This window comes from Pseudopipra pipra, chromosome 2 (assembly GCF_036250125.1).
Source record: "Pseudopipra pipra isolate bDixPip1 chromosome 2, bDixPip1.hap1, whole genome shotgun sequence".
Lineage (NCBI taxonomy): Eukaryota > Metazoa > Chordata > Aves > Passeriformes > Pipridae > Pseudopipra > Pseudopipra pipra.
Genome location: NC_087550.1, coordinates 87,148,468 through 87,175,386, shown reverse-complemented (window position 1 = coordinate 87,175,386; position 26,919 = coordinate 87,148,468). Strand labels below are relative to the sequence as shown.

General features: G+C 41.6%; 1 long non-coding RNA gene across 7 annotated transcripts in view; it reads left to right on the top strand.

The window, feature by feature from the left end:
• Nucleotides 1-26,919, top strand: part of LOC135410003 (uncharacterized) — a 53,098-nt gene that overhangs the window by 2,971 nt on the left and 23,208 nt on the right. For 2 of the 7 annotated variants that reach the window (XR_010428471.1, XR_010428470.1), the window contains exons 2-5: nt 6,014-6,578; nt 9,092-9,169; nt 10,324-10,431; nt 10,528-10,583. This is a non-coding gene — a long non-coding RNA (uncharacterized LOC135410003). The other 5 variants (XR_010428475.1, XR_010428476.1, XR_010428474.1 and 2 more) reach the window with 5 other exon arrangements.

Below are 26,919 nucleotides of genomic sequence, written 5' to 3'. Positions count from 1 at the left end.
CTAGCACAAGAGAAGCTCACTTTCTATGGTGTTTATGCTGCCGACTACGTGGAAGTCATGTAAATGATGGAATATTTGAACTACAAGATCTTTCACAATACATTTACATTAAACAACACCCTAGACGAAGTCTTTCCTGACCTACTCGAGCAAATAATTCTCTTGTGTATAGAGATCATGATTTGTCTGATTTTTAAGTGTCTGTTGCCAGCAGTGATTGATCTAGAAAGCATTTTGTTTTCCCTAGCTTTTCTGTTTGTATTTATGTGTATGTGCATACTGATGCAGGAAAAAAAAAAGTCAAACATATGATAAAGGCTAAAATTTGAAAAGGTTGTTTTGGAGTGTTAAAACATACCTGTATTGGGCTATCATACACCTACACATAGACAATGTTTATTATCCTGATGATGAATTGGTAGGAAAACAACAGTGGCTTATTTTTGAAAAAAAAATTACAGGATTTGAATTAATACACATACTGCTAAAGTAAAATGGGGATAACTGGAAAAAATTGCTACTTACTTATATAGATGCATTGTAAATCTAAATGAGTATTCATGAGGAATGACATGACTGATAAGACCCTTATATGATGTAGATTCTCCGTCAGTGGTTATCACTGTGTAGTCTGCTGTGTTACAATTTCTTTCTTTTACCATTTGAGGAAGACTTGTGTTTGAAAAGATGTGTGATATTGTTAGCTTTGTGGCTGTGAAAATGTTTTCAGTCAAGGCAGCACAGATAAAAGGGCTGCAGGGAAAGCATCAGAGAGTGATATCTGTGCTCCATGGGTGCTGGCAGAAGCTGATTATTTTAACAGAGTTGCTCCCTAGAAGTTTATGCCAGGTTCTGGTAGCTGCAAAGAGTGATGATTGCTGTAGGGCTGTCTGTGAAAAACTAAATTTTATCTTCAGATAAAGTAGTTATAAAGGTACTGTATGCACTGCTATCACTATCCTAATTTCTTATCCACTTGGGAGGATAAAATGAGAGGCTTTGGGCAGCCTCTGTTGTTACAGAGAAGGTCATACGAGGTGGGCTTTGCAGGTTCAGTTCTTTGTACAGTTCTTTGCAAGAAGAGAGATTGTAATGTGGGGAAATCTTTCTGTAGATCCAAATTCCCTTTCAACCATCTTGTTATTTGAGTTCTGAAATCTGACTTTTCATATATGAATTGATTAATACAATTGAAAAGATCTTGTCTCTTCAGTAGTGTTCCTTGTAACGATCTTGTAACATTGTATTTTCTCCCTGCTCAATGTAAGTCATCTCAGGTGTCCCTCTCAGCTGCTGGAATTTCAGCTTCCATTTATTTTGTAGGAATATGGTTAAAATCAATATGATGATTAGTTTTATTACTTTGGTTTTTTACTTGATGCATCTATAGAACACCTCCAGGTACACTTAACACAGATGTAAAAGGAGTAGCAAAGTTAAGTAGCACATATAAGCAAGTACAAGCTAAAGGACCAAAATACCCTTCAAGCTCTCTGGCCTTCTAAATAACACTCTTAGAAATGGTCTAGTTAAAAAAACTAATTATCCTCAAAACATCCTCTGAAGTTGTTTAGACTTGGTCTTTGACAGGGAAAGTGAGTTTGAATGGTATATCCTCTGAGACATGAGGCCTCTATCTGGGTAACTATGAGGATGGCTCTGAACTGTGATACCTGCACCCTGACAGCACATTAGGGAGTGAGCCAGCATGCATCAGTCCTTCCACACTGCCTGCCCTACTTTCCACGGGAAGCAAACCTGTAAGAAACTCAAGGAAGAATCTATGGTGGCCTCCATCAGACCCCTCATCTGGACATTGAGGGACCCAGACTTTGGGGCACAGTGCAGAAAGCACTGCATTTGCCCCATAGTTCTTGTGTAGCATCCGAGTCCTTGAGCTGATGAATTACTAGGGTAAAAATACTCAGTACTGGATTTGGACCAGAGAACCGAATTTGGAAGCCAATGGAGTTTATGCAACATCGAAGTTGTGTGGCCCAAGGGGGTAAACCTAGATGTGCAGCTGCCTGAGATCTGAGTTGCACAGAGTAACAGCACTTGGGGAATTGTAGAAACGTTCACACCTCCAAGAGGGACTTCTAATTCCTTAGCCAACTGGACAGGCAGAAACATCCCCAGCTACTGCTGCTAGCAATCACGTTGCAACACTGTGGGATCCAAGCAGGGGATTTTATATTTGGGGGTGAAATTCTTGAGGGAATGTAAAATGGCTCCCTCATGTTTTCTGCACTGGGGAGCAGATGACTCATCCTCACTGCACAGTTATGCACTGAGCAGGGATGTTTTTTTTCAGTATTGACCTAATAACATTCTTATTGGTGTTATGCAGAACAGAAGCACACCAGAGCTAACCATTTAGTGCAACTATTTAAGTAAATGGTGGAAATAACACTTCATATGTGAAACTTGCAGGAAGTCCCAGGGCTTCTGGGTGGATGTCTGAGTCACAGGGAGGGGGTGTCACAGAAAAGGAGTTTCCTTCTCAGCTCTCCTGGCTTTTGTTCTTAAAGATTTATAATAGATTTTGCCAGGATAAACCGAGTGGCTTTTCCCAACTGCATCCTGTAGGTCTATGGTGCCCAAACTGAATGGTCTTTAACATTAGTCGTTAAATCTTTTAATGTAGTGATTAAACATGACAGGGATTAAGTCCCTGTCCAATAGCAGCTCACCTAGGTGCATTGTTAGATGCAAAGCACAAAGCCAAATGCTCTTAAGCACCCAAGCATACGGCTGTTTCAAAATGTAGCAAGCTCCGTCACGTCTTGTGATTAGGAAGCATTTCTTTTTTTATTGAAGATGGAGTGGAATAAAATGGTGATAAAAAGAAAGGCTTCCAGAGCAGAAGAAATAGATTGCTGACGAAGGTTAGAAATGCAAGGGTTTTATCCTAAGTGTTTTTAAATATAGGTATATAGTATAGTTTAGATGTATTTATGAGGTACCTAGTCTAATGGAAAAAGAACTTGCAATTTCGTAATTTCCTCAAGTATCCAGGCAAGAGACTAAATTACTCATATAAAGCAAATCAAATAGAGTTTGACACACAAACCATCAACTAATAAAAACATTCTTCTGGTTGCCAAGTCACCCAAAAATCTCTCAGAAAATGTCGGAAAGGAAGTATATGTGTGAGCCATAGAGCCTTTAATTATGCCAACACATGGTATATTTATTCTTGCAGAATTTTTGCCTCAGCATGTTTTTCCCCCTCATCTTTTTATGTGGTTTTTAAGGTTACCATACAATTCATGCTTGATTTTAACCCAAAATCCTTTGTTTCCTTATTGGCCTTTTCCTATGATGTTAAATTACTATAGCAACTGAGTGCTTCCCATGGCTTTATTTTCATAACATCTCAAAAAGATGAATGGATAGCATTACTGTGCTTTACAGTTTAACAATAGAAAGTTTGAGGTAAAAAAATGAAGTAAGTTTATTCATTTATTGAGGGAAAATGCCATTTAAAGAAAATTAAATTGTTCATTGATGGGTTTTGTTTTTAGCTGGAAACCCCTCTGGGAAGTGTAATTGTGTCACTCTGGAAGTGTAATACTTCTGGTTTTTCCTCCAGAAGAATAAAATCAAAATATTTTCCTTCCACATTTGAATTTAAGAGGAACACATTTGGGATTTTTTTGCACTGGCTCAAATATTTAATTTGAAATCTTGTATCTTAAAAAGAAGTGAACTCAGTAAGTGGAGCAGAGTCCTTTGCAGATTGTGTCTCCTAGCGTATATTCTCTCAATAGGGTTACATTATGCTGCCAGCTGGGGCAGATGGAATCAAGATTGGGAGCCTGGCTTTCTAAAAAGCAAAGAGAACCCATAGATTTATAATACTATTGACATGCTAACAGCCAGGACAAAAATGTGAATTTCCCTGCAGAACTGGTGCTGGGTGTGAAATGAAGTAGGTGGCGGAGAGCAGCCACCAGCTGCCTTTTGTGGGGTGGCTTTTGGGAGATATGGGATGCTTTGTCAGAAACTCCCGTAGGCATTTCTGGACAGAAAATTGAAAAAAAAAAAAAAAAAAAAGGAGAGCCTCAATACCTCTTAGGTCCCAAAACTTTTGCTTTAATCTTTCTACTTTTTCTTTGCTTGCTGCTTTGCACTTCTTGCTCTCTCCTGTTGCCACATGCTTGCTCTGCATTCCTGGCTCTCCCCAGACTTCTGTACTTCTCGTGCTATGTTTTATTTATACATTATTCTTCCTATTCCTTTGCTGAACACCAACCCCTGCTTTGCTCTTTCATGCTCTCACTACTCAGCCAGTCCCAGTTTTCCAATTCTACTCCCCCTGAATGTTGTTTTCCTCATTTTCTTGTTATTCTCCAAATTCACCTGTGTCTTCCATTTTGCCCTCCTGATCTTCTTTGCCTTTTCTTCCTCCAGCTGCTGGTCCTCATCTGCCCCCTGCCTCTCCAAAACCCTTCAGACTGATTGTCCGCATTCTCTCCATATCTGAATCAGATGTCTTTTACATGATGCTTAGATGGGGTATTGCTCTTCACTTTCAGCCACTGCTCAGGCTGAAGCATCTCAGAGCCATGGAAGTGCAGCTCCAGGCAAAAGGGATAGCATGTGACAACACCGTCAATCACTTTGAGGAGACCTTTCTGAGGATGGAGAGGTGTGGACATCAATAAGGCTGCTCATGGACAAACAAGATGTATAAATCAGGATCCTTTAGCAGACCCGGGGAGGATATGGGGGGCAGAGGGAAGGGATTGTGGGTGGAAGGCAGGGGGTTGAGGTGGAGACTGCCCAATTCCTCCAAGGTGGGCTTTTAGACAACCTTGTTACTGCCAGCTCCTCTCCAGGGTTTGCTTTTCCCATCCCCTCTGAAGGGGCAAGAGTTAAAGTAAATGGAGGCAGCTGGATGTGGCCAAAGCCCTTGGCATGCCTGCCTGACCCATCCAGCGGCACCTGCCTCCTTCACTCTCTCCCACCCACACCCTTCATGCACAGGGCTGTCTCCTCTCTCCAGGCAGAAAGGCAGGTGCTGTTTCGATCCTCCTCTCTTTTTTAGATGCATGGTGGCATGACCCGGCTAGGATTTTGTGGGGTTACATAAAGGATGCTGTGGCCTTTCACAAAATCCCTTTACATGAACTGTTGCTGGAGGGAAGCTGCCCTCCAAGGGGGAGAGATTTTTCAACACGGGAGATTATTTGCAGCAATGTATGCAGGCAGGGTTGGTCAGAGCCATCTTCCAGCTTAGTTGCTGCCTAACCTAGATTTTGAGGTTGCTTAAGGAAGGCTGAAGAAACAGGGAAATGGTGCATAAAGCACACTGAAACTGAAAAACTACACAAGGAAAGACATCCTCTGCGTGGCAAAGAAACTGTGATCTGTACTTACTGCTGGACTTATCTGTACCTTATTTCTGAAAACTGTTCATCTCTATGGATAGTACAGCTGGGTTAAGTTTAAGGAAATGAAGACTTTACCCAAAGGTGTTCTCCATCCCAGGAAATTACCTGAAAATATAATACATATGGAGCAATCTAATTTTTAAAATGGCTAAAAAAATTAAAAGGAAAACACTTTTAATGTGTATTTTAATGAGTTTCAAGGACAGCAAAAAAAAATTTAGCTGTATGTGGAAAGCTAATGTAATCCATATCAGTAGGGAGTTACCTAACACATCTGGGCAGAGTTCCTGCTGGTGGCCTTTGCTGGTCATCTTTGCAATGGAACAGGCAATATGTGAGTGTTTTGGGGCCCCTGCTCTAGATTCCTCTCTTAGAGCCTGTTATTTCTGTTTCCCTTGTTTGCTGACAGTCACCAACTGGGTCCTGACTTTGGGGCTTGGCTGTCCCACAAAATGAGCAGGAACAATGTGCCTTGGACCCCCAGAAGGTACAGGTAGAAATGGTAGAGGCCTTTCTGATAGCTTCAGTTGGGGTATTTTGTTATTATTTGTGTTTCTTTTGAGCTGAGAGGCTCACAAAAGAAGATTTAAGTACCCTTGCACTGAATTTCACAGGCAAAACAACCATGAACATTGAAAATAAAAGTGTCTGTGGAGAGAAGCAGGAGGTGAAAACAGCAGGTGCCTTGAATGCTGCTGCAAAGATGGTCACCGGGGTTAGCAGAGGTCCCAAGTAACCTATAAGTATATAAAAATCCTTTTCAGCTAAAATAAATCACTGCAGCTTCCCTCTCACAGCTGACCAGAGATTTACTCAGTTTACACTCAGTTTAGGATCCTCCCAAAGAGCTTGCAGCCTCTTCTGAACTCCTCTGCACAAATAATCCCCAACTCTTGCTAAGTGTCCAGGCAACCCCAAAATAATTTTTATCTTTATGCTTTCAAATATCACTGTTGCTAAGGGAAAATCACTACTGTTTCCTCCTCGGCTTTCTCTTTGCTGCTCTCCCCCTTGTCAGTGAGGATTAGGCTTGACTGCAGCTGATTTTGCTGTCTCACTCCCTGCAATGGGGTGCCAAGCATTCCACAGTGACACAGCAGCTTTTCCCCTGTCCCTCCATTTCCCTTGGCTGCTCCAACTCCCCCAAAGCCACGGGGCTGCAGATTTTCAGCGATGCAGGTAGGTGATAAGACTTCGAACTTTTGCTGGGGGCTGGCTTGCTGCAGCGGGTCTGGAGGGTGCAGTGAGGTAAAGGAGCAGGTGAGGGGCCACTGGATTATAATGGACCTTACCAGGGGTGAAGCAATTCAGTGTTTACTAATATTCTGCACTGGTAAAACAACACAAACCACTTTTTTTTTTTCTTTATTTTTTTGTGGAAGCAAGGATACCATTATGAAAAAGTTTTAAGTATGTATATTGATGTGTGCATGTGTGCACATATGCTTGTTTGGATTCAGAAATGGAATTGATGGCAACTAAGACAAAAAATGCAAGCACATTCTTCTTTACTTTTGTCAGACCTTTTCATGAGCCTGACCAGTAGTCACAGGACTACTGGTTGTTGATTTTCAAAAATGCAATGAAATTGTGATCCCATTGACATTTCTATGAATTTTAATGGATATGAGCTATTAAGACAGTGAATAAAACCTAAAAGACCTAACTTTTCTCTTGACTACTTGAAATATGGTGGTTTATTATTATTGCTGTCATTCTTGCGGCCAGTCTGATGTGCTAATACTAAATTTCAATCTTTTTGAAGACTCTCCTGGAAAACAAATTAGGAAGAATCCTGCATTAGCATGGACAGCTCACATTCCGCTCTAATTGGTACATTATAATTTTCCCTCTTCTTATTTTCCTTCTGATTTTCTAAAGTACTTTTCAGTTTCTCCAAATCACTTTGTAAATTTACATTCTGGCTTGGCCGGTCTATTTTTCTATTTTAGAAAAGACAAGTTGGCTTGGCCAAGTAAATTATTTTCCTTCAGATGAGAGGGGTTTCACTGAAGTGTTAGTTCACAAAATGCAAAGTTCCCTGACTGGTGAGCTGTATTAATTGACGCAGATGCAAAGTTGTCCAGCTGGAGGAGTTGCTACTTGTAAAGGCATGAGTAGGAAAGAAAGTTGTTCCCCCCACCCCACCCTGTGTTACCTGTATATCTAAGGCCAAGGCCAAGTCTTTGGGTGGGGTGCCTGCAGGATAAGCCTACGGATGAGCAGCAATGGAAAGGCTCTTACCTCTGCTTTTTCTTTCAGGTTTCACGCACATGCTCACACTCTGCCACAATCACTTTGGTCTTCCCTGGGTTAAGTTTTTAACTCAAGATGCCTGTCTCAACTGAACTTCAGAAAACCCAGGAAAGCACATCATCTGTTTTATAGGGAGCAGGGATGCAGAACCAAGTGATATGAGAGCACCTCTGCAGTACCAACTGATGCTAGTGCAGAGGCTGAAGATATCGTACTAATTTCATTTTTTTTGTTTTATATTTATACTTTATCGCACTGGTGTCATCAGAGAAGCTTAAGCTCTAGATGATAATCAAGACAAGCTTGTCCTTTCTATTTCATTGACAATCATCATCTGTCCCAAAAATTTTATGTACTCTAAGCTGCTTACACTCAAAGACTTTTGACTTTACTTTTTTTTTTTTCACTGAAGTCCTTGTACCTATCTCTGGCTTGAAGTCTTATGCAGACTGAGAACTGTATTGTGAAAAATCTGTGAATAAGTATTTTGGCTGGTTAATATTCCCTGCCCAGTGCTGAACAGCAAATTATCTCTGCACGTATTAAAATGCTAACCATTCTAAGCGCTGGTTCAAAACTTATATTAGTTATTGCAAAACTTCATCAACTTGCTGATCATTATCTGTGCACTGGAACAGCCCGTCTATACAAAAATTAAAAATCAAAGAGCAGATCAGGTTGATGATGTTCTCAGCTGTATTTCTTTCTGTCAGTGGGTGCTGAGGGACTGAAGGAAAGAGGTGTGTGAAATTCTTCCCAGGCTGTACTTGGCTGTTTTTCCTTGCTACTCTGCCTGACTTTCCCCTTAGGCTGTACTCAGAGATGAACTCCTGTACAGAAATGGGGAAAATCTCAGAATAATTGCACAGCCCTCAAAAAGAGCAGCTTGTCCTTTATAGAAGAAAGAACTAGCAAGTAATATTTTATGTATCTTTAAGGGAAAGGAACACTACTTGCAAATGAATGATTTTATATGCAATGGAATTTCAAATCAATAAGCAAAAAGGAACACATAATGCATGGATAGAAGCGTCAAGTGAATCTTTTCATCAGGACTCTTGGAAAATACTACCCAAGAAAAAAATTAGTTGTGTAAAAAGCTATGATATGCTTAACTCTGCAAGCAGAGTGGCTGTATAATTAACCACACTATCCGGGGAGGATGCTGTGTTAGAAGATCAGCTGAGAGAAGTGGAGTTAAAATAGCACAACAAAAGAACTGTGGAGAAGAACTGATGTTAGTGACTGCCATCCACACACGCAAAGGAATAGTCGTTGCATTTCAGATTCCAGTCATAGCAGACTTCAGAGCCTCTGCTACTTTTGAAGAGAAACATGCTGAAACTAGGATTTCTGAAATAGTGAAATAATGAAATACTGAAAACTCGTGTGTGTGTTATACCATCTTTTTTTTGTTCACAAACCTTTGTTTGTAGGTTAGAGGTTTGGCCCACCCCAAGTCCCTGAATACGCAATGAAGAGAGAGGGACTCCTGGCTGGAATCTGCAAAAGTGGTAAAGCACCCCTGCTTGGTTGTGAAATCCCTGAGAGCAACACAGTGGACCTTAACAAATACTTCAACACAGAGTATGCTGAAAGATATGCAATATGGCAGATATGCCAAAATTGGTCCCATTTTTCTATTTCATATCTTCAAAAAAAAAAAAGCCAAAAAAGATTTAGTTTTAGCCAAGCCACTAAGAAAAAAATGAAATCATCATACGGTGTGTTTCAACTATGGCAACAACTCAGGAAAACTGTCAACAAAAGCTATAAATTGAGTATGAATTTTTGAGCATGTTTGAGCATGTTTGAGCATGTTTGAGCATGTTTGAGCATGTTTGAGCATGTTTGAGCATGCAGGGATGAAAATAAGACCAGTTAGGGAAATTTGAGGTATCTTTGTTCCTCTCTAGAGCAAAGACACCATTTCCAATCTTTTCTTGGACAACTGCCATCTCTTGCTGCCCTCGTACTTCCTGGGTTGCTCACGGCTCTTCTCTCTTGCACAGACAGTGACATTTTCTCTCAGTGTCTTGTGTCAGTTTATTAATCTTTTCTGAAGAGCACTGTGCTCAGGGCTTCTCTCTGTTTTCCCCTGCTGGTTTCAAAGTGGGAACACCACTCTCTTGAAATTTGGCTGTTTGGGAACTCAGCTGAACTGTGGGTTTGGTTTTCATTTTTGCAGTCTTGTGAATTCTGTCTGTTTTTGTCTCCCCGTGGCCAAATTTAGCTTCTCCCAGCTTTTTCCTATTTGCTGGTGCAGTAGAACAGGACCTGCTAATTCATAAACAGGCACTCCTGTGTCTGCTCCAGCATCCTCTTTGGGACAATGGAAAGGGCCAGATCTGGCAGTGAAAGGTCTGAGAAATGTTGGAGCAAGATAGATGAAATGAATCTCCTTGGAGGGGAAAAAGTTTGCTCTTGCCTACCCTCAAAGACCACTTTATGTCTTGCAGCCTACGCTGGAAGGTAGCCTCCACTAAAATCAAATCGCATCTTTATTTTTAGCACTTGACATATTGTCTTTTTTTCCATGCACATTTCCATTCCCTTTTAATTTGCAAACTCCCGGCCTCGGTTGCCTCCAGTGGGAAGGAACTTCACCAGGCAGTCATATGCTGTGGGAAAGGATTGCTCTTCACCCTTTGTCTTTCATTTTCAGCAGATGCCCTCCTGCTCCTGTATGATGGGAAATGATGAACAGGACCCATTTTCTTTGGTGCCATTCATTATTTTGAACACCTTCATCTTTTCCCTTCTCTGAAGCAAAAAGGTTTGATTTTACTATTCATCTATAAGCTTTTCATGCCTCTAATTATTTTCATTGTCATTTCTGAACTCCTTTCATGTCTGCTTTGTCCTTCTCAAGGTGTCCAGAACTGATCCAGATGCACTTGGTTTGGGTAATAAAAAGTGTTTTCACAATTGCCTCCCTGTTTCATTCTTTTTCTTTCCTAACTCTTCCTCTTTTTAGCACTACGAGACATCTATGGCAAAATACCTACAGTGACAACCAAGTGTTTTTCTGACTCTTGACAGTTAAATTTAGAACCTAGAAGATGTAGTTCATATTCTTCCTCTCAGAAAGCATCATCTCCTGTTTGAAAATGCTGCATTCAGCTGTGATGGCATCTTGCTTTGCTGGTATCTCATCCAAGCTCCTCTCTTGATTTACTTAAATTTTTTTTTGCTTTCCACCATTTTCACTCTCCCATTTCTTTGTTAATTTTCAAACTCCCAGAAAAAAATCTTTTGTCACTTGATTGTCCAAGATTGTTTTGTATCTGCATGTTATTTCTCTCCATTCCCAGAGCCTGAGTTTATCTGTACTTGTTACAACATAACTTGAGTAATTTTGTACTTTTTTGTATTGTCCATTTTTAAAATACTTTTAATCCAGGTCAGATTAAGGCATTACTATGATTTATTAGCAGGTCTGAAAAAGTCTGACTAGTCTTAACTAACCTGTACTTATGACGAAACCACTTTATCAACTAGGATAAATCACTAAGATTCACTCGGAAGCACAGATGTCAATCAGGTCATCAGTCATACAGGCTGCAGAAGGCCACGGTGCAGCAAATAATAATTGTTTGCAAATTTGTAGGCTTTTTTTTTTTCATGAGACATAGTGACCTACAAACAAGGAGAACAGTGTAGATATGTATACCATTACATCGACCATCACAGGGCCAAATTGGCTGATCGGAGAAGATGACAAAATTCTTTTTTAGATAAAAATGCTTATTCAAGAATTGCTAAATCTTTTCTCGTGACTGAAAAATAGTAGCAGTTAAAAAAATTTAATTAGGTATTTTTAAAAAAAAAATACATAAAAACTCCACACAAAGCCCAGTTTCTTTGTCAGTTGCTGGTTTCTGACTTGGGGACTGTTTCCAGAGCAACAGTTGATAATATAACAAACACTGAAGGAAGTACACGAGATAATTCCCTCTTCTATTTTAGGTGAGAGTTGTGTCCCTCCATTATCGCTAAGGAAATGAGGAGTATCTTGCACTGAAAAGTATTTACTGCGCATCTCTGCCTGAAGTACGTGGAGCCTATGCAGTATGTTTGATACCTGATGTTTGCCAAGAGATGGAGCTGCAGAGTCAGGCTACCTACCAAGCCTGACCCCGTAAATCAGGAACGATAGAATAAAACCCTTGGCAGCAAAAGCCTGTAGCCTCTCATACTGATGCCTGCTACTCTTCCCAAGTGACAACGAGGCTTGTGTTGGGCACTTAGCCAACTCTGTCCAATCTATTCCAGTTTATTTCATTAAGTCATGGCTCAGAAAAGCCAAGAAACAAGCCATATTAATCTTGATGGATCCTGGCCTCTGCTCAGATAATGTTATAGAAAATGCTCAGCAGCCCCAGAGTTGAGCAGTAACAGGATGAAAACAGCTGCTCTCTTGGACTTGCCTTAAAACCTCTGTTCCCTACATATACTCCTGTGAAACGTCAGTTCCACTGCACAGTTGTTACTCAGCTGGTAATTTTCTGGGTTACTTTCACAATTTAGGCATTGCTCTAAACCTTGTCTCAGTTTTTAGTCATCTGCAGTGTGAGACAGAAGATAGCAAAAGGATTCCCAAACTACCAGAGACCTGAGTTTGTCAATCTGTGAAGTGTCCCTTTCCATATGGATTTACAGGCTTAGCTCTGGAAGCCATAAACCTGTGTTAGTACAGAGTAAAGCCAAGTATTTTTGGAGCAGAGCTCGGGTTCAACCTTGGGTTAATGCAGTGATCTGGCATGTCTGAGCCAGCTCCCATCCACACCATGCTCCTGTCCTTCCCATCCCAGCACCCTGCCAAGTGGAACAAGTCCAGGTTTGTCTGTACCTGCCCGTAGTATCCCGGGATTGCCTGGAGCTACTTTGGGATTAGGTACATCATGGGGAGTCTGCTGAGCTAATCGGGCTCTCAGTCCTCTCCAAGGCCCAGGGGATTCTCAGAGTAGACATTCCTGCAAACCAAGTCACTCCAGTTTCTGGGTCTTCCCACAACAGTCGGGTCTGGGTCTGCCACATCAGTCTCATGCAAAAAAAAAGAGCCATGAAAGGGCAAGAACTGACTTACCTAAGTACCCTCTTGCACTCATGAGCAGTCAGGGCATTTTGTTGTTTTAAAATCTGTGTTCTGCTTCATTTGCTTAATTCAAAATCCTTGTGCCTACTGATTCATTAGGTGAGAACCAGCAGATTAATATGGATAAATTCTGCCTCAGTTGTGCTCCCAGATGAGGGAGGAAGGGAGAGAGGGAAGTGAGGGAAGAGAGGTGAGTGAAGAGAGGTGAGTCTGCCTCTGCCTTTGGCTTGTGTTGCAAACCTCAGGACTGTGCCAGCCAGTTTTGAACCTTTCTTCTAATGAAGATTTCATCCTTTGTGTTATGTCAATAAGAGAGACACTCAAAACTAAACAGATTAGAAGAAAGGCCACTTGTGTATTTGCTAAATAGGATTGGAAAAAAGTCCTTTTTCCTCCCTGTTTTTTTCATGGGAAAAAGCTGACCTGGTTATAAGCATAAGTCCGGCAGAAATATCTTTGGGAATACTGATCAGAGAGAAGGGTTCAAATACTTTTGGGGATAAGGATCCGGTAGCCTGTGTCTAGTTGGTATTTCCTTTTGGGTGTCCAGGGCAGCTCTTTGCTTGCTAATTTCTGAAATTGTTGTTCTTTTCTGTAATTTTAGGCTATGATTGGCCCTGGCTGTCAGATATTCTGAAAATGTAGTGTGGCAGCCCCAAGCTCTCTTTGGAGTTTTAGACTACACAGAGTTTGGTGAAATATTTTTTAATCTGATTTCCCAGTGAAAAGTCTGTTTGTCAATCAGTCTGTTGTTTTTTGGTTGGAGAGGGAAGAAAATGCACAAATAATGCATGAGAGAAGTGGACCATTATCCATGCTGGTAGATAGCAGATGACTGGTCAATATACATGTCCTTTTTGACCATGCGTAGATCCAAAATACCATAACACACATTGTCCCTTGCTCTGGTGTCAAAAGAGAGAAGATTTTGAGTTACAAGAAAAAAAATACATATCTAACTTTACATAATAACTTCTTGAAATACCTGTGGGTTTTTTAGTGTGGTAAATAAATGATGGTTTTTTTAAACCAAAATAACCCCCTTATACCTTAGGTCTTCTGATACAAGGACCTACAGGTACATACACTCCACTGGAGCAGTGACTCCCAGCTTTCATTACCATGTCCCTGAGCCCAACAAGTCCGTGTGGAGCCCACACTGGGCTTGTGGGACTGCTAGCTTGGGAACTGGGCTATGGTTCAGATAAAATATGCTCGTTCCTCACCTCTGAAGCCCACATTATTGGTTAGAAACTGTAGCTTTAGGTAAGCCCTGGTAACTCACTGAAACTTTGTGCCTCATCCTCTCTGCTCTGGTAAATAGAAACATCAATATTGGATAAATATAATTATATGTTTTGTCATAGCTTAAAGATGTTCTTCTTTATACAGATAAGCAACATTTTCTTACTGTCTCTTACTGTCTCTGGTTTAGAGATGTGGTTACTCACAGAGGAGTGGGTAAGCAACTCTACATGGAGCTCACTGAATTCACCAGGAAGGCCTTAGAGACTTCCCTTAGCATTGGAGAGATGCCAGTATATCCCTGTGAAAGACTTGAGGCAATTTGGTCCTATCTCCTGTGAATATTTATTTCAGTTTTCAGGGAGTAGTTCCACACCCTGGAGAGCAGAAAAACCACATGCATGGAGCTGAACTGTATTTTAACAAAGCAACTGAGAGCAATATTTTTGCACTGCACAGGTAGTCGATATTCTAAATTATGTAATTGCATGCACACGCTTTGTTTATTACAGATAAAGCGTCTCTATTAAAGTACTATAATTAAATAACCACCTTTTGTTGGAGCAGCTTTATTTTCTAAATTGTAAAACCATTTTCCCCTAGCACAAAACTTGTGCCAGAACTCAGTTGCCCCCTGAGGCCATGAGGACATTTGCAAATGCTTTGCTTCACCATAACCAGGAGCTGGGTGGGTCTGGTGCTCAAAACATGCCAGCTTTCAACACAAGAAGTAGGCTTTGGTGGTTACTTCTGGAGTTAATTCTTGACACCAATCAAAATCTTTAGTCATTAAATCATCTTTAATTTTAAAATAATTTAAATAACAGCTTTTCTCACTCTCTAGCTGAAGTCCTGTGTTAAGATGATGTTAGATACTTAGTGTATGAGGTCAAACAGGCAACTCTTGGACGTTCCAGTGTTGGTCCTCTGGTAAGCCATGGGGTGACTCAGACTTCTGGAATTTTAAGTTATGAAATGTTGGGACTATTTGAGGCCCTGCTCCTTCCTGTGCTTACCTGTTTGTGGAGCAATGATTCAGTGTCAGTTATAATGTGATTATAATGGGATGAGTATACACTATATTATTTTAAAACTAATTTATCTGTGTATCATTGGCTGATGTCATACATAAGATTGAAGAGTGGGAAAAGAAAAGCGTAGCACATTTGGGCTTTTAAGATGGAAGCACTAATGGGGTAGCTTAGGGTGACTGGATAACTAATAACATCAGTCAATGTGCTTCCCTTTAGCTAGCCAGACATTTTCCAGTGAAGCATGCTACTGATAAAAAATAGTTATTTGAACCCAGAATATTTCATGGACACATCTAAGGGTTCATGGTCTTTCAGTATTCACAGGTAGGAATCTCTCAGCCATAGCAAAGCTTGGAAGTAGCCCCCCTGAAAGGCTCTTGGACTGTGGCTAAGGGAAAAGAACTGCCAATGTTAGCTGGTTTTGTGGCTACACAGCACTGACTAGTAGAGGTGAAATGACCAATGCTAGGAGAATTTTTTTTACGGGATGCAACAGCTGCTGGTGTTCCAGTTTATGGCAGTTTTGACATGGATGCCAGTCTTCACAAACAAAGATTTGGGAAAGGTCATTACCCTTCGAGCCTGCGCAGTGGATTTTTTTAGGTGAGACACAGTGTGCGCTGAACTGAGCCCACCCTTTAATCCTAAGGTTCATCTGCCGGGGCCAAGCGAGCTTGGACGGTGGCAGCGAGGTCCTCAGGATGTAGGTTTTTGTTTTAGAGTGCCTTTCTCTTAGATGGATGGCCTTACAGGGCTGATGAGCTCCATCTGCCCAGAGGAGCTCCCTGACCGGGAATCGAACCTGGGCCGCAGTGGTGAGAGCACCGCATCCTAACCACTAGACCACCAGGGGTCCTGACATGGAGGAGGGATATGGGGAATACCTGAACACCTGAGACTGATAGTAGTAGAGCAGGTGGACTAAGATCCCTTCTGCCTCAGGGATGTCAAGTTATTTAGATGAAAAAAATTTCTGTTTTTCTTTAAAAAGACTTCTTTACTTTTTACTCCAAGTATGTGATTACAGCCAGTTTTGTAGTCTACATCACAAAAAGTCACTTATTGTTGGCTTGTCTAAGACATCAGAAAAAACTGCTAACAGAGTAAAAAAATGAGTAATATCTGTGTAGGCATGGAGATCTAATTCCTGCTTTGGTTTTTTTGGGCATTCCTTTGGAACAACATGAATAACATTTTCTAGGGTAATATGTGTAAGAGTAGTTTGCCCTTTGAGGGACTTGGGATGAACGTAACAGTTCTTGAAAAATTTAGGTTCAGCTCTGCTATTCCCAAGTGTTGGGATGAGCAGCTTCAAAGACTCTCAGGGATTTGTCTTTCCTCTCTGACCTTTCCCTCTGACTTTTCTTAACCTCACTGCTATTCAGCTCAAGACTTATCATAGCATATGGGTCCCAGTTCAGAGTTCCCTTCTTTTATGAGGTTGGGGTGGGTTGTTCGACACGTGTCCCACTGTTGTTAATGCCACGTACTGGAAAAGAGAGGTAAAGCCCTTTAGCTTCTGGAGCTGTCAGTCCGGGTACTTTTCACAAGCAACACATTCAGCCTTTTCTGATGGCTCAAGCTGTTCCTTCTGAGCTTCCTGTACTGTGTTGATATGGCAATAGGCTACCAGATTTTACATCAAGAGCAGTGCCACAGCATTTCGTTATAAAAATTTATGGAGGTTGATTCAAGATACCTGGAGAACTTTCTTAATTGTTTCCCTTACCTCTCTGGAGCTTCAAGGTCAATCTATTTTTCTGCCTACAAAGCCATCAGATTATTTCCTTTCCCGTTGCATTCCCCTCTGGAGCACTCTCTCCATAGGAACATGTGGGGAGAGGTATAGGCAATGCCTGGCTATTTTTGATGTATATTTTAGCAATGCCAGGTGCTTGCAATTCCTGGACCGTTAAGCTGTTGGAAAGCCTAGCTCCAATGACAATATGCCTGGTTTCCCACCAGCTCTCAAGCTCAGGCTTCTGGCCAGTGGTCCTGCACTTCTGATAGCTTTCAAGTTTTATATTCTTAGAAAATGTGTCCAAGGTTCCCTGGCAGGAACCAGACAAGGGGGCACTGCAGTGTAAAGGTCCAAAAACTAAACGATCTCAGGTTTTGGGGGTGAAAACTGGAATCTTTATTGAACACATGAAACGCTATTTAAGGGTCTCAGGGGCAGAACACGCTAATGAGGAGGCTGGGTTATGCCAACTAGGGAACTACGTAATTGATTAGCATTTCCAGTAACAAGGATTACATAGGGGGGAAAAATGATTAACATTTCCCATATCCAGGATTACATGTGGGGGGAAGAGGATTAATATTTCCAGTAACCAGGATTACACTGTGGAGAGGATGGTTAACATTTCCTGAAACAAGGATTACGAGGGAGGAGAGAAAACAAATGGACTTCTGCATGGACTGATAGCATCATCACAAAGTCTTTCCATATCCTGCTGCAGGAGATAGGACAGTCCACATGGTTGAATATCAGTGGGTCTTGTCTGGCCCTTAGATGATGAAATTTCCCTCAGCCCCTGTTGTCCACGGCCTGCTACATAATCCTAGCAGTTCCTTTTCTGCTGATATCCGAATTTTGGATTGCTACACTGCAGGATGTGCCCATTAGCGGAGCATCTGAGCTCCATTTGCGGTTTGTAAGGGTTGGGGCATATGTTTGAGCACTGCCCTGTGGTTTCCCACATTGTTTGGCTGGGTTATCCTGGCTGCTGGCGTGGTTTTGAGGGTGGTACTGACTACCGGCTGCTGGTACTGGGCACTGTGAGGAGAGCAGCAGATACCAAGGACCTTTCCTGCCAGGCAGTCTGGATATGACCACCTTGATTTTGGGAGAAGAAGTGTCTGCCATGCAGGGGAGAACGGGGGACTGCCATTTGTCCACAGTGCCAGAGCACAGCCCATTTTACCAGTCCAGACACACCAGGAGGTGACTGATAAGAGATTAAATGTGCTCTGGCTGCTCTAGGGCAGGATGCTCCCAAAGAAGTATAAAGGGCATATAAAACAGTCCTGTTCAGATGGCTCAGAGCTGACTGCCTCTAGAGAAGCCTGCCCTGTGGAACAGCTGGGCATGACGTGCTGCCCTTTTGCCTCTGTGATTGTTGCTGCTGCTGCTGTTACTGTTATTGTTATTGTGGTGATGATGATGATGATGTGTGACTTTCTGAGCTTCCAACCTTCAAAACAGTCTGAAGACTCTGCTTGCCACACTTTAATGGCAAGAAATTGTAGATGCAAGATTCATGCCCCAAGTTGGGGCATCAAAGTTTTCAGGACCACATGGAGATCAAGAATGGGCTGGGGTCATGCTGGAGGGTGGTGGTGGGTAGACAGACACAAAGCTGGTGTCACTACTTTCAAACTGCCTGGTGGGAGCTGCTCCAGGAGCCTGCTGTCACCCAAAGCAGAGAGCAAACAAACATTTATCCAGTGTAGAAGATCATCAAAGGCCAGGGCTTAAACTGTGTTATTTGAGAGCAGACATACCCTAATAGTTCGAACCAGCAGCTAGGAAGCCCCAGCTCTGCAACTTCTTATGGTCTGCTGTCCCAGAGTGGGGCATCACTGTGCCATCAGTCCCTAGAATTTGTCCCAAGTGTGCTGGAGACTTCCTCAAATAATGACAGTTGTCCTGACATGCCTTTCAGTAGCTTCTCAGGAGTCCTGGACTGTCAGTGGCAGTAAACAAGGACAGCAGCAAGCAGATATTTCTAGGTTTCCTCTCCTTGACTGATGTTGCAAATCCCCATGTTGCAAATATGAGTATTTTCTCTTCTTGTGGGATGTCAAATGACACACTTGCACCCCAGAAGTATTTGTGAAAACTCACAGTAGCTTCTTCTAATTCAGTGTGCAAGAAACATGTGGAAATTCCTTTTCCCCAAAAGAACATAAATTTTTTCAAATAATTTGGTAATTTAAAGAAATTATTTCTTTAAGGGATGAGGAAACAAAGTTTGGGAATAAAACAGTCATCTTGGTTCAGTGAACCAAAACTTCAGAGATATGTTTTTCCAGAATGACTAGTCTCACAGTCCTGGTGGAATTTCTCCTTTTAATTAAAACCAAGGAATTTTCAGAACATGCTACATGCATCTGAATAAGAAGCATTCTGAAGCCTGCAAAACTAAATCTAAAATAGTTCTTAAGCATAAATAACTGATCCATTCAAAAGAGGGGATAAACCTTTCCACAGTGAATCTTCTTTAACTGATGGCAAAGACAGTTCTCGTGTTGTACACTTTAGCACTTTCAAGTTGGTGCCATGCTGAATGACTAGACCTTAAAGTGGAAGAGGAATTCAGGCCTGAAAATGATGCACTGCTTCCCAGGATATTGTTATGACTTTGATATTATTATAATTTAGCATAACAAAGCATGGCTAGAACAGCTGTATTTTCCTTGCCACTGTATATATATCCCTTATATATCTTCTGTTTTATACTTGTGCTAACACATCATCTGAGCATGGAATGAGTTAGGAACTTGTACGTTTATATATTAGTCACGCTCCTGATGTTTTTACTGGAGCTAAACCCAGTGAAATTATTTCATGGTTAGCTTCATTCCCACACTTGAAGAACTGGAGCTCATGGGAGCATAACTCCAGAACCAATTATGAATAACATTGCTGAATGTCCTAGTGTTCTTTGTTGTTTTAGTAATACGCTTTTTCTTCAGGATTGTCCAAATAAGGATAAAATTGTGCTTTTAAAAACATGTTGGATATGTTAGCTCAGAAGTTTTAGGATTTAGATCAGGCAGGGATAGCTAACCTAGTGTCAGTAGTTAGTTGACATAGAATCTGGTGTTAAAAACACTTCTTCAAGGGAAGACTAGGCTCTAACTATTGCAATGCCGATATATTTTTCAAAGATTTTAAAAAGATTTTTTTCAGGTTTTTTAAAGAGACAATATGCTCTTTTGTGATTCATAAAAGTAATATTTTTTGAAACACATAGTAAAACCATTTGTACTGTCATTAGAAGAGGCATATTAGTTGCACTAGTTGTACAACCAGTAAGAAGTCATGGAGTTTGAAGTGAGTTATAAGTCCAAACAGGAGCAGACAAACAGGACTAACTCCTGTTATGAAACTCCAGGCTGAAAAGGGGAATGACAGGTGACATATTTTGGTTATATGTTACTCAAAGTTGACCTTTATTTTTCTACTGTCAGTGCATGATTAACAGTTTTAAAAAGGATTTTTCCCAGAAATAGCTATAGTCAAAGACACGGGAAGTTCTTTACTTAAAATGAAGTAGCTGTCTCATCCACGAAAAGCATGATATAATATGAATTTTCCATTTCTGTCACATTGATAGTGCACTTGAAATATAATCTTCCTGCATTTTGATTTTTTATTTTATTGCAGAAGGAATCACTGAATACTAAAAAGGGGCAAGCTCTTGTCATGTATATTTCTAATTATTGTGAGTTAATATTTCATTACTTAAGTGAGAAAAGAAGAAAGACATTCTTATTCTTAAAGAATATCTGCCAGTCATTTCTTACTCCTTTCCTAGCTGTGTTAAGGATATGTATTAATCATACCTAGGTATGATTCTGGAGATACCTCCAGAGTTGGAAAGCCATGAGAACATCTAGACACATCATATATAGCTGCGCTCCACTCCGCTGAGTTGGAGTGGAGGAAGAGAGAAGATAACACCCCATGTTGTTTCATTATGTACAGATAGCCACAACTCACACTTATACATATGCTCTTGCCTTTAGCTTGGTAGTCTTTTTCCCTGTGCAGCTCCGTACCACTTTGCATCACATATTATGAAAACTGCTGAAAAGCATATAGGCTGTTACCACAGGAATGTTTCCCCACCTAAGTACAATCTGCTTCTGAGCGCTGGAAGTTGAATCCACCAGTTGAACTGCTTGGATGCAGCAGAAACAAGATAGAGAAACATGATCAGAGAGGACTTCCTGATGTTTTTGCTTCTTTCTGGTCCTTTGGTGAAACTATGCCATCCTGCTGAAGAAAACAGGACCCTGTCTACTCTTGGTTGTTTTAATAAAAACAAGTTTGATCTTCTTAGAAGTTGCTAGAATCAAAGTGAATGCCTCAGTACCTTTTACTTCATTTTAAGAAAGAGTCAACCCTGCCTGTTTATTTGGGACAGTTTGAAGACATAAAGTGGGTGTTTGAAAGTGGCAGAAAAATCAATGAGATGTTCCTATACCTGTCAAATTCAAATATAATGATGCTTAATGAAGCCCTTCCCTTCCCTTCGTTTCCAGAAGGTTATCAGGTGATACCAAGGCAGCTCCTTGTGCCTGCTGTTTTTTCTGCAGTTAGATCAAGAAGAAAATGGAGAGTGTTTGCCGGTCCTTTAGTACATCCTCTGCAAGTTGGCCCCATAGTTTAAGGGAAAAAAAGGCAGCTTGGTTGACAATAGAATAACTTCACATTGAAGAAGAGAAGAAAGCTGGCACAGTTGGACCATCTGCTTATGAAAAGGAGACTGCAGAAGAGAGGAGAGGGAGAAAATGAACTTAGTTCAAAAACCAGGTTTGACTCCATGCCTCACTGTTACTTACCTTGTTTCCCTTTTTCCAGTCTGCTCAGGCAGGGTTAACATTTCTAACAGCAGTTGTTGCAGTAAGAGTAAGTCACTGTAAGACTGCAGCTTGTTTTTTAACCTCTCCTTGTGAGAAGGATAAAATCCCTGTATTTCAAAAGACTGCAGTGTCAAGTGTAATACACTGAGAGGCAATGCTGAGGTGCTTGTAACTGTGGAGATTGCAGAAGCACTGTGTCTGTGCTCTCTCTATGCTAGCTGGGTGTGCTGGGAAGCTTTTCTTTCAGTACTTTAAAGGCTTGTTTTGCACTATTTATCTTGACAATCTGGGAGAATGCAATCCCTTGGGAGCAGTGAAGGTGTCATGAGCAGGACTCGTGTTAAGCTACTGTTAGGGACAATACTAGAGAGACAAGGTATTCTTAGTGTGGTGAACTATGGATAAGGAGGCTTGGAGTGAGTACAGATAGTGCTCACGAATTTAAAACAAGCTTTGAGCTTTCACTTCAACCAGGGCAGTGTAAGAGTCGAACCTCAGCTGTCATCAGGAAGGGGCTTGGTGGGCTTAAGCTGGAAACCTTGGGCCACAGAGGCTGGGGAAAAAAACATCACCTAAAAGACCAGACAAGAGCCATTGACATTCATTTCGTGTGGATTGTCCTGATCTACTCCAGCAGGATGTAGAGAGACTTTGCATGATGCTATCAGTTATCCCCTTGTTTTCTCCCTCCCTCTGTAAATCCTTATTTTGGGAAAAGCTGACCACCCTTCCCCAGTATAATCTTGCTTACTGGAAATATCAAATCCTTTTCCCACAAATGTAAATACTGTATCCAAGAAATGTAAATCAATTTTTCCCCTTATGTCACCCCTGTTACTGGAAATGCTAATAAATTGTGGAATCCCCTGTTTGGAAAAACCCTGCCTCCTCATTAGCATGGAAGCCCCCAAGACCCTTAAATAGCACTCACGTGTTCAATAAATCATTCCAGTTTTTTGCCTCTGTATCTGGAGTCATGATAGCTTTATTAGACCGTTACAAGGCAGTCTCCTGAGTTCTTGTCAGCAGTAGGATAGCTCTGAAATTTTGAGTACAGAGCAAGCCTGTTACAATCCCAGCATCTATGCTTCTGTTCCTGGTTTCTAGACTTCATATGTTCTGAAGCAGAACATAAAATAGAACATGACCAAGCTGTATTGAAAGTTAGATGTAATTGAGATACTACAGATAGCACAGCTGCCTCACATAAATCCTTAGAGGTTTCTCCTTTCACAACATAGCCTGGAGAGGCTGACCAGGGTGTCCTCTTCAGAAGCTGCTGGTTAAGATGAAAGAGTGGAGAACACTTAGTCCCCGTTTCACACCATGTTTCAGAAGTGCAGCATTTTACCTTTCGACTTTGCTTTCGTCATGATGTTGCTTTAGGTTTTCTTGTCCCTGGACAGAGGAGGCTATTTATTCCTTTTGTTTCTCTTTTGCCCTTTGGTGAAGTTACTCATACAGTCAAAAGGAGTAAAGCTTGTCATTTCTTACCCTCTGGTCACCTGATTACAGTGCTCAGTCTTTATAAAGCTGCTACAATCAAAGGAAACACCAGAATATCTCTTGTTTCAGTTCAAGAAAGAGAGTCAACTCCGTCTAGCTGATGGGAAAATCTTGGAAATGCGAAGAAGGTATATACTGTAATGGCACAGACAGCAGAAAGATTCCCCAGGCTGTTTTTTGAACCTCACTCTTTTGGTGCTAACTTCAAGATTTTGACTGCTTCGCAGAAGTGTTATTGCCAGTATGCTAAATTTGAACACACACCCAAACATATGCATATATGTACAGTTCTTCAGGGCTCAGTTACTCAGCCTCCTTCTTGGTGCAGAGTTGTTTAGCAATCATTCTGCTTGCTTTCAACTCCAGCTTTTGCCTAGCAGATGCAAGGTGATTGCTTCACAGCAAGAGAAGTTAGTCCTGCCTGTGCAAAAACAAGTATTTTTCTGGTGCTTTCTTAAGCACTTCATTCAGTTGTCTTTTCCTTGTGGGTCCCTGTCAGGTCTCCCCCTGTATCAGTGCATGAGTGCAAAAGAGATTCCTGACACCTGCTATGTCATCTCCAGCTCTGTGGTCTAAAACAAGCAAGGCTGTGGCTCTGGCTGTCCCAGCTTTCCTTCTCAGTGCTGTGAGCTGGATATTGACTCTTCTGAGTAAACTGGTGATTCATATGAATATGCTCAGCTATGTAGGAAGAGTCACAGATCAGTAATATGAAAATGAAGGTTATTTTTTTTCCCAAAGAATCTTTTGCAAGGTTTTACTTTGATTTCTTTGAAAATCTTTTATTTCCTTCTCCAGATCACAAACAGAAAGTTAGATGTGTTTATTATTTTTTTACTAGCTTAAAAATTATACTTTCAAGTGTAATTTCAGGTGAAAAGCCCTCTTCCAAGTTAGGAAAATAGTAAAGGAGCTTTTATAGTGGTGCTTATTTCAGTATTTCTTTCTTTCACTGTCTCTCTCTTCCCCAGCATCTCCAAGGTTTTCCTCTCTCCGTCATCTCTCTGTCTCTCCAAAAGGGGAGAGTCTCCCAAAGATTCCACTTGCTTCCCATTCTGCTTCTTCCTGGCTCTGAACATTTCACCCCACCTCGTGGTGTTTGCATCATTGCAGACCTCTCTTAGTAGTTTCTCTGGGGATGTTTGTCACCTTGAGACATCTCTGTACCTTTCTGTAGGTTAGGCTTTGCTAAACAAAGCAAGAAAGCAGGTTGTCTTACGTAATGATATCTTCAAGTCAGAATGCTTTTGGGGATACAGTGGGAAAAGTCATTCAGAGCTACCCTCCACAGAAAACTCGTATTCAAAATTTGTGCTTTGTCTGTATCCTCCATAAGACCAGAGAAAACCAGCATGGGAAGGAAGTGGGCAGCAGCATAGGGATAGAATCTCATTCTGGATGCATTACCTACATACATACTTGGACAAATCATATTTGTTCTGGGAAAGGCATTATTTCTCCTGGGCTGGCAGCAGCATGCTACCTGAGTCCTCTGTCAGGCAGTCCATGGGGGATTGCCTTTTTCTTCCTCCTTGGCATCAGGGAGCATCTACCACTTGCTTCAATGCCCAAGGGCCAGAGGATGCCATCCATTGTTGGCTGGGGGTTCTGTCGGCGTGGGAGGGAGTTGCAGAGTGGCAATTGCCTATGTGGCATGTGCATACAGTTTGCCATTACTTCCTCTTCTGTTCTGGTGATTTATGGACCAGTGAATTTCTCCAGCCTCATGACCTGAGTTTTGTAAAGCGTTATTCACATTTGCAGAGGGAAGTACATAAATTACTGGCTGAGTTATGCACTTGGTGAGACCTTCTTTTATCTTTGAACAGTGCATTTATTTTAGATCATGTTTCCTTGGGCAGCAGGGACATGCAGAAGAGGAAAAGAAACATGATTCCTGGAAATATTTTAATGTGGTGATATTAGCAGGGTTCTCAGGGAGAAGAGGCTGAGTCACGAGAACTTCAGAGCAGAAATCCCTGATGGGGTTGGGATGGGGGTGTCTGAGCCTTGGGGTAGGAGAACAGGAAGTGTAGGGACCTTCATGGAGGAAGGACTGGATGATGAGGGTTCTGTGGTGGAAGGAAGACAGCTTGAGCTGAAGGCAAATTTGGGCTTGGGTCCTGGTACCATGTGTTGCCTAGCAAGTTCAGGTGTAGTGAAGCAAATTCAGATGCACTGTATTTTCCTCTTCCTTCAGCTAAAAGCAAGCACTTCTTGCACCACCATATTTCTAGGCCAGAAGCAGCAGCTCCATTTGGTGAGCAGCTCAGTTTCCGTGCAAAACGATATGCTTTAGGGTCAAGATGTTAGTATTTTTTTTTTTTACAGTTACATAATGATCAACATGAGCTGACACTCTTAAGTTGCAATAGCTCTTGTGTTCAATAACATGAGAAAACCGTGCAGAAGAGTTAAATGACATGTACAAGACATATCACTGGTGCCTGCTGCTGACACACCTCTCCCAGGGAAACTGGAAGACAGAGCTCTTGCAAAATCACCTAACCACTATGATACAGTCAGAGGGCTCCTGACCATAATGAGGGTCCTATAAATTGTCTGGATCCTGCATGATCCAGAGGTGTACTGCTAATGCCCCAAACAACCCAAGAAAGTGCACAGCTAGTTACATGTCAGGTTCAGTGCTTCACTTGGAGTGACAGATTGTATTTTTCCTAATGTAAAGATTTTTTATATTTTTTTTTTGAAGGGGAGGGAATTTTACAGAGAGTATAATATTGTGTCATTTATATGGGACATCAGAGACGTACTTCACTCCAGCTGAAAAGACACCCCAGTGCCTGTAGTAACACAGTCCTTGCTGTCAGTTACTGCTTGCAATTCTGCCAGGGAATTTCACTTTTAGATAAGTACTTTTGTAGATATAATTTAATAAAAGGGAAGGCAGCAGGAAATCATAGTGCAGGATGGGAGAGAGATAAAGGACTGCAATGCTCAGAGAGACATGGATAAAAGCTCTGAGCGCTCAGCCACTGCGTGCCACGACCCCATGCCCCATGCACACATGCAGCCTTTATCACTTGAAAAGGCAATAAGAAAATAGATACAAACCTATTGAATTTTATCAATTGCTCCTTATACAGTCAGACAGGTATAGGCTTAATTGTTCCAAACTGGAATGATTGGTGTGCAGCTAACGAGCCCTATGGGCAGTGGAAGAGTCTGCCCCCTCTGGCAGGGGAGGGGGAGTGGAGGGAGGGATGCAGGGGGTGCAGGGGATGGAGGAGCACATGGATGCTGGGTACCTCGAGAACCCAGTCCGCCTCCCGGGGATTTTTCCCAGCAGATGTCACTGTTCACCCATCAAATAAAACCAATCCCAGGCAGTAAAGGACCTTTGGAAAAAGCCACTGCAGGCTATTACTTAAAAATGAAATACACTGCCTTAGAAGAACATTTCCACTTGGGGCTAAGAGAGAGAGCAGTTTATTTTTATAAAGATGGCATGGGATGGAAATTTGCTGTAAACCTGGAGGAGAGCATTTCTGGGAGAGCTGTGCCTGCAGCAGCCCCCGGCCCTGCACTGCCATACCTAGCACACAGCTTTAGGGTGAGTGACGGGAGGTGGATGGGCACCTTGGAGGGTGGATGAGGAAAGTTTTAGCTGGTCTCACTAATGTTCCTGCACTGGAAGGTTTAGTAGGATTTAATAATGACTAATAATTTAGTGGTTTAATCATGACATAATTTTGTGGTATTAAATCATGACTAGCCCTGCCCACGCTTTATTTATTCAATATATAGGTCCTTATGATATTAT